This window comes from Theropithecus gelada, chromosome 8, assembly GCF_003255815.1.
Source record: "Theropithecus gelada isolate Dixy chromosome 8, Tgel_1.0, whole genome shotgun sequence".
In the NCBI taxonomy this organism is placed as follows: Eukaryota; Metazoa; Chordata; class Mammalia; order Primates; family Cercopithecidae; genus Theropithecus; species Theropithecus gelada.
The window spans coordinates 98807721-98816775 of record NC_037676.1 but is presented as its reverse complement, the minus strand read 5'-3'; positions in this window follow the sequence as shown (position 1 = coordinate 98816775).

The following is a 9055-nucleotide window of genomic DNA, read 5'->3' as shown; positions in this document are numbered from 1 at the left end:
CTTAGCGTATAGTTTTCATTCCTTCATTTGGACAATGGCTTAATGAGTGCCAACTATGCCAGGAGCTGTAATAGGCACTTTAGAATATAAAGAAGAATGAGTGTGTTCCTATAATCATGTTGCTCACTAAATGATGAAGGAGACTGACAGACAACGTGGTAAATTAAACGATGAGAGTGGTAATGCAGGAGGAAGGGTAGAAGGAAATCAATACATTTTCCTGATGAATTCAATGGGCATAAATGTGCTCATTGCAAAGACTGACCCACCATCTCCATTTCCTTCCAGAACATAAAAGTCTATTTTGTCCAGACTCAGGGAAAACACTCTACTCTACTATCTGACTGTTAGTAGAGGTTTCCTGGCAGGGCTTTCAGGGCAAGTGAGATTATGACACAGAAAGACATATTCTGAAAATGACGGAACCTTGTGGTTGCCCTCTCAGCCCCTATGCTGGATGTGGCTGCTTTGCTCAGGTCTGGGGCAGGCCCTCCATTCATTCATTCATTCATTTGTTCATTCATTCATTCATTCAGGGAGGGAACAGTCTCTGGGACACTCTCTTATTAACGTGGGTGGTTGGGCTCCTACATAAACATGTGTATGCCTAGTATGTTCCATGTTCACAAACACTCAAAACCTCTGTCAATGATTTCCTTTTTTAAAGGTTTGTATATCTTCTATGTTTACATATTACGATGCTGTATACAGGCTTTTGTGTGTAGAGAAGAGGGCACATGATTCAAGCCTTGGATGTCCCACTAGCTTTCTGGGCAATACTGCTCTCATGTGTAAAAAGGGGGGTGATAACACTGGCCCTGCCTCCCTCCCATACTATATCAGGATTCAGAGAAGGAAGCACACTCTGGAGTAAAGAAAACTGTATACATTTAAGTCAATGTTATTGTTATTACTAAAATGGATACCTTTTAAATTTATCACTGTTTCTTTCCTTAAAGAACAGAAAAATGAGTGAAAAAAAATCAATGAAGAAATGTTCTCAATTTGCCAGCTGCTTGCCAGTATACATGTTTAGGACGCACTAAAAACATCTTGTACAAAGGGATGCCTGAGAATGTTCAAAGGGGATGCGCCTACGGTATCAGGGTGCAGGGAAACAATTGTCAGTCAGTGATAGGCTTTGCAGAGGCCTCATCTATGCAATGATATAGCACTTTATTACAGATGCTAAATGGGATCATTGCTTATAGAGATCCTGAATGTGGTATTTTAATAAAGCAGAAGACAGCTGGCCTCTGTTAACCAGACAAGAGGACATGAGTGGATGATGACTTTGATCTCTGAAGAAATTTATAGAGTGGGATAAGAAAGGAAGAAGGGGAAAGAGCAATAGTATTAAAGCAAGAAACATCCATTAACAAGGAGCTAGGGCAAGAAAAAGATTCCAAGCCCAGTTCTCTGTCTCTGTCCAGGGAAATGAATCTAAATTCCATCACGAAAACACTATATTGAGTGACAGTGGTTCCAGAATCCCCCACGGATACCAAAATCTATGCATGCACAAATCTCTTATATAAAATGATAAAGCAGTATTTGCATATAACCTATGCATACCCTTCCGTATACTTTAAATCACCTCTAGATTACGTATAAAATATAATACAATGTAAATGCTATGTAAATAATTGTTACACTACATTGTTTTCTATTTTTTATCATTTTTATTGTTGCTTTTCTTCCCAAATTTGTTCAACCCCCAGTTTGTTTAATCTGCAGATGTAAAACTCATATATACGGGGGGCTGACTGCATATGAATATTTGGGTCTTGCCAGAGCAGAAAACTGCTGTAAAACTTGTCACTCTGTAAATCTTGACATATTCATTTTTGAGCACGGAAGGATTCAAATTATATACGTGTTTGTTATAGTATAGTTAAATCTAATCATGAGGTGAAATTTGCATTTGGGGAAATAATAGAGTCACTATTTTAATTCCTGTGCAGCGTTCACACTAAGGGCACACTTTTCCCAGACTGCTCCCAGCCAATGACTAAGCACAATGGAGTACAAGAGCCTGGTGATTTCTGCCCAAAATGGGACACCTCTACTGGGAAACTTTTGCTCTGGAATTCCCCCATAACCTTATCTGGGACTTTCTCAGAGCTAAACTACAGACTAAGTCTCCTCTTACTCAAGCCTCTCTCCTTCCCTTCTCCTTTTGCTGGGGTCAGACCAGCCTCACATCTGAAATCTTTCCCTGCTAGTCCAGCTCCCTCTTTTCTTTATCCTCCACAGTCATTCCTCCCAATAAATCAATCTCACTTCTAAATCCACCTGCTTTCTGGTGAGCCTGAACTGACACATATCCTCAAAGGTTTGTTGTGAAGATTAAATGAGATCATGCATGTAAAGTGCTTGTCATGACGTTGGACTCATAGCAAAAGCTCATTGAAAATGAGTTGAATTTTGAGAAAGAAGACTACAGTTGGAAGAATCACACAATTTGATTTTAAAACTTACCATTAAGCTGTAGTAACCAAGAAGTGAGGGTATTGATGAAGGAATATAGATGCACAAATCAATGGAACAGAATAGAGAGTCCAGAAATAGAGCCACATCAATATATCCAATTGATTTTTTACACAGGTGCAAAAGCAATTCAATGGAGAAAGGATGATCTTTTCCAACAAATGGTGTTAGAACAATTGGACATTCATAGCAAAAAAAAAAAAAAAAAAAAGCCTTAACTTTATATCTTACACAAAGCTTATCTTACACAAAGATCTTTCAAAGATCTATATGAAAAATCTGAAACTATAAAACTTTTTTAAAAAGAACACAGGCAAAACTGTAACATGGGGTTAGTTCTTAGACATAAAGGAATGACTCATAAAAGAAGACAATCATACATTAGACTTCATCAAAACTTTTGCCTGTGAAATGTACTGTTAAGAGAATGAAAAGACAAGCTGTAGACTGGGATAAAATATTGGTAAATTAAATATCCTGCAAATGACTTATATCTAGAATATATAAGAATCCTCAAAATCAACAGTAAGAAAACAAACAAATCAATTAAAAGCCAGCAAAAGACAAACAGATACTTCACTAAAGAGGACATATGGATGGCAAATAAGCAAATGAAAAGATGTCCAACATCTTTAACCATTAGGGAAATGCAAATCAAAATCACAATAAGGTATTGCTACACACCTAGTAGAATGGTCAAAATAAAAAATACTGACAATACCAAGTGCTGGGAAGAATACAGAGCAACTAAAACTCTCAGACATAGCTGATGAGAATGCAAAATAGTCAAGCTATGCTGATACTTCCATATAAAGTTAAACTTAGGTTTATCATATGACCCAGCAATTCCACTCCTAGGTATTTACCCTATGGAAATGAAAATGTATTCATAAAAAAAAGTCTGTACACAAATATTTATAGCAGCTCTCCTCTCAGTTGTCTAAAAACAACCCGAATATCTTTCAACAAGTGAATGCATAAACTGTGGTGCATACATACAATGGAATACTACTCAGCAATGAAAAGGAAAAAACAATTAATACATGCAACAACTTGGATGCATCTCAAAAGCACTATGCAGAGTGAAGGAAGTAATTCTCAAAAGGTTATGCATTGTATGATCCATTTATTTGACATTCTCTAAAAGACAAAGCTATAGCGATAGAGAACTGATCAGTGGCCCAAGGATATGGGTGAGGGGAGGGTGTGACTACAAATGCGCAGCCTAAGGGAATTTTTCTGGAGTGATAGAATTATTCTGCATCCTGACTGTGGTAGTGTTACTGAGAAATCAACGGGCTTGCTGCCTGAGGTACATAGAGCTCAATACCATGGCACTCATTTTTGAGCAAAAATTCTTTATTTGGCAGGGAGGCAGGAGGAAATGCCCCAGTGTGTCTCCTCAAGCTGGGTTTGGGTCAGGTTTTATAATCATAGGGTAATGAGGTGTGCTCTGGTTGGATCTTGCAATGAAGTGATGCTGGGAGGCATGATCTGACTGGATCCTGCTCTTGACCTTGGGGCAATACCAGAGCTTGATCTGATTGGATCCTGGATTCTGCCATACAGTGTCTGCTTCTTAATTCAGTCTCTGCTCCTCAGTCCGGGCACTTAGGTTCCCCCCTGTGATTGCATACTTGGTTCATCTGGGCAAGCTCAGGTTACATGACCTTCATCCTAGGGGTCTATGGCAAATGAAAAACAACTCACAACATTGTTGCATAAAAGTTGAGCCAGTGGCTGGGCACGATGACTCAAGCCTGTAATCCCAGCACTTTGGGAGGCCGAGGCGAGCGGATCACCTGAGGTCAGGAGTTCGAGACCAGCCTGGCCAACATGGCGAAACCCCATCTCTACTAAAATACGAAAAAAAAAAAAAAAATTAGCCAGACATGGTGGCAGGCACCTACTGTAATCCCAGCTGCTCGGGAGGCTGAGGCAAGAGAATCGCTTGAACCCGGGAGGCGAAGGTTGCAGTGAGCCAACATTGCGCCACCGTACTCCAGCCTGGGCGACAGAATGGGACTCTTGTCTCCAAAAAAAGAAGGTTGAGCCAGATTGATCTAGTGTGGTTATAGTAGTGGTTACATGAATCCATACTGTATTAAACTTCATACCACTATGTACCAAAGAGGTCGATTTTACTGTATAATTTTTTAAAATAAAGTTAAAAAATTTAGTCATTGATATAAATATTGATATTATTGAGTGTTTATTATATAAATAATAGTTGTCATCGATTGTTGTCTACTTGTTTTACATATTCCTAGTTTTTACTTCCCCCACCCTGCTAAACCTCCCATTAAGCTCATGCCAACTCTCTCTTGCTGTTGGCATACTAAAACCTTATTCAATCCTATAGTAAATCTAGGAATATTTTCTTCAGATAATTGGTTCAGCAAAGGATAGCTAAAAATGCTGTTAACTTACCCGAGTTAATAATGATGACAATGATGATGATGATACAGATTATGATAACAGCATTCTGAAACTTTGAAGTGTTTTCCCAATGGTTCATATGTGTAGAACAAGTTATTAACACTAACTCTTCCTCCTGGCATGAAAGTCAGCAAGTCATGGCTCAAAATGGGGTGAGAACTTCCAGAGGGATGCCCTTAGTGACACATCAGTGTAACTTTAAAGTGTGACTTTACAGGACCAAAAGATTCTTTTTGCTTCCTGGGAAGACTCTCGATGGGTCTGCATGGCAGGGTGGACTTATAGAAATAACTCTAAGGCTTGATTCATCTCTTTTTCTTTTTTTTTTTTTTTTTTTTTTTTGCGACGGACTTTCGCTCTTATTGCCCAGGCTGGAGTACAATGGTGCGATCTCAGCTCACCACAACCTCTGCCTCCTGGGTTCAAGCGATTCTCCTGCCGAGTAGCTGGGATTACAGGCATGCGCCACCATACCTGGCTAATTTTGTATTTTTAGTAGAGATGGGGTTTCTCCATGTTGGTCAGGCTGGTCTCAAATTCCTAACCTCAGGTGATCCGCCCACCTCACCCTCCCAAACTGCTGGGATTACAGGCATGAGCCACCATGGCTGGCCAATTCATCTCTTTTTCACTTATTTTCTGATCATGCCTATTCTCCATCAATTGCTGACTTGCTTCTGAAAACTGGGCAATCCTGTCTACCAGGTAGGTACCTGCTGGATTGCAGATGGTTTGCCTTGGTTGAGTGATGGAACACTCATCCAGTGATGAAGACTCACATGGGACCTCCCAGGGTACCAATTGCATGAGTCAAATGTAGCCAATTAACTGTCTTTTCATCCTTTGGATAGACCCATTATTTTTCTCGAAAGCACATCCACCTCATCTACCTACCAACCACAGAACCTCTCTGAGTTCGGAGTTCCTACACAAAGGTAACAATTCTCAATTCTCTGGTTGAATTCAGAAGTCCACAAACCTTATTTACGTACTCACTGGAAGTTCATCCACAGTTTTTAAGGAAAATTCACCAAGGATAGCAAGTGTGACTTTTGCGGGTACAGAGATCGTTGTGGGTGTCCCACTTGATGGTATTTTCCATGGCAGATACCTGAAATGCTTTCTCAGTGTTTTTTCCAAAGACTGTGCTCCACAATAATGGTTATTCAAATTAACAAAGCTTAAACAACACTGAGTTACTATTCTTTTTATTTGTCAAGTTGGCAAAGCATGACCTTGGCCATGCCCTCACTCTGCAAGTACACAGCTTGACTGGACCCAGGGCTCCAGGTCCAGCCAAAGCCCTCTTCCTACACACATATCCTCATGTTTTAACTTATTGCTTTCTATTTACTATTATTTAATAAAGTTTACTGCTTTTCTATTATACAAGCAATGTGTGCTTAGTATAGAAAAATATATAAAACACCAAAATATGTAATCAAGCAGAAGTATTCCCTGTAATCTCAACCCTCATAGAAATCACTGTCAAAATGTTGATAACATTCCTAACAGTGTTTTTTTATAAACAGTATTTTTTCCTGCTTTGAAGTAGAGTTAGGATGACATTAAATATGGTATTTTCTGGCTTTTATTTTCACAGAACCTCCTATCAGGCACAGCCTGTTTGTACCTATGCTTTCAGTTTATTTAAATAGGGAAGTACTCAACTCAACAATTCTTGTCCCAAATGATACTTTTGATGTCTCATCATTAAAAATTCATACCACCTACACCTGCCCCACTGCCAGCTTCAGTTTCTTGTTTTGTTAAAACTTTTGCATGCACGTTCTCTCTGTTCTCTGCCATAGGGAACTCCAGGGAGAGGGAAAAATCAACATTTATGTGGAGTTTTCACTTCTGGTTAAGAGCTTTATGGCGAACAAACTTCTCTCGCCTGTAAAGGGCCTCTTGGGATCAAATTCTGCGTTTCTTAGAGAGCTTCAGATGTGTCCATGCAACACCCTGGCATCCTTCCAGCAACTTCCCAACACAGAGAGAAGATACACATCTGATTCTAGTGTTACCATCCTTATTAATGCCTAATTTCTTTCGCTGGAATAACACCACCTGCCACAGCTTAGAGTTAAAGCCTTCCTCAGTGTTTCTTGTAGTACCCAAGAAACACAAACACCCATTTGCTACAATCTTTCAAATCTGCTTCCTGAGAAATAATGACCACAGGGGATTCCAGCTGCTTCACAGGCTCTGAAATGGCATAAACTTTAAAAATCTCATTCAGACCTGTGCTCCAGAATTAGGAAAGAATGTGAAACTTTACTGTACACCCAAAGACAATGCAGAAAAATACTAAGTGTTCTGAACTGACAAACAGGGTAAGGGATCATCAAGGCTCATCATGTGATCTCCTTCAGGGAAGGCTTCCTGCAAGAGGCAGTATCTGAGGAGAGGCATGAGGAATGAGTAGGAGTTAACCAGGGAGGAGTGGGGGCAAAGAGTGGGAACATCTTGGCAAATGTGTATGATATGATCAAAGGCACTGAAGCAAGAAGGGGAAAAGAGTGGTGCAGAGGGAGAGCAGCAAGACCCAAAACCAGGAAACAAATCTCTGAGAAAAACCCCCAACCAGTCTAGGCTGAGTGTAACTATTCTGTTGGGATTCACTGATGTGGGATTGTTACTGCTTGCTACAATTTGCACCATATTAAAATCCCAATATGTAAACTAAGATATAAACAAATGTATTTTTTGCAATTCTCACTTTTGAAATTTCCTTCTTTCCACATTTTCTCCTCAATAAGAACTTAGCTCCAAATAGTTTCCATCCTTTTTTGCTGTAGAGTTTTATGTAAGTTTAGATTAGTAGCAATGGTCTCACCCAACAGTAGGAGATGACCTGCTTATATTTGAATAGATATGAGTGTTTGTATATGTATGAGTGTGTGTATGTGTAAGGTGACACGAAAGATATGCTTTATCCATTGAACTTTATTCCCTAAGTACTTTTTCATTGTTCTGTGGCTTGGCCCATGCTGTTCCCTATGCCTAGAATGCCTTTCCTCCTATGCCTTCCCCACCTGATGAATATTTGCTAATCTTTCAAACCTACTACCCACTGCTTGATGCCATTCACCATAGCCCAGGCAGCGTTCATTGTTCCAGCTGTCTTCCCAGAACATTTTCTATCAGTTTCGAACACTTAAGATGCTCAACTGTGGCTGGGCATTAAAATCATTCGGGTTGGGCCGGGCACGGTGGCTCAAGCCTATAATCCCAGCACTTTGGGAGGCCGAGACGGGCGGATCATGAGGTCAGGAGATCGAGACCATCCTGGCTAACACGGTGAAACTCTGTCTCTACTAAAAAATACAAAAAAACTAGCCAGGAGAGGTGGTGGGTGCCTGTAGTCCCAGCTACTCGGGAGGCTGAGGCAGGAGAATGGCGCAAACCCGGGAGGCGGAGCTTGCAGTGAGCCGAGAGCCAGCCACTGCACTCCAGCCTGGGCGGCAGAGCGAGACTCCGTCTCAAAAAAAAAAAAAAAAAAAAAAAATCATTTGGGTTTTTTTGTAAAAAATACCTTTTCTTGGCTTTACCCCTAGAGATTCTGATGTCATTGGTCTGGAGTTGAGCCTAGTAATCAGTATTTTTAAAAAGCTTTCCAGATATTTCTAATGTGAATCAATACGGAGAACCAATACTTATCCTAAGAATCTATCTGTTGACCTGTCTTCCTACCCTATTAGACTTTGTGATGGTTAATTTTATATGTCAGTTTGGCTAGGCCATGGTACCCAGATCGTCAAAACTAGTCTAGATGTTACTGTGGATGGACTTTATAGTGAGATTAACATTTAAATCAGTAGACTTTTAGTAAAAGTCTACTTGGTAGACTTCGACTTTCTTTGTTACAACCAAGAACCCTGACCAGCTGCAAACCCACACAGAAAGAGAGAAGGAAGCTTAAGGTACGCATTCAGATCTTGCAGAAGAGAAAGCAAAAGCAAAACAACAGCTAGATTTGCTCAGAGAACAATTCAGACACCACATGGCACCAATTACGACATTTTTCAGGATTAGTAAATCAATACGAATTAAGCACAAATCACCTCCCATAATATGGGTGGGCCTCACCTAATCAGTTTAAGGCTAAGAGAAAAAGACTGAC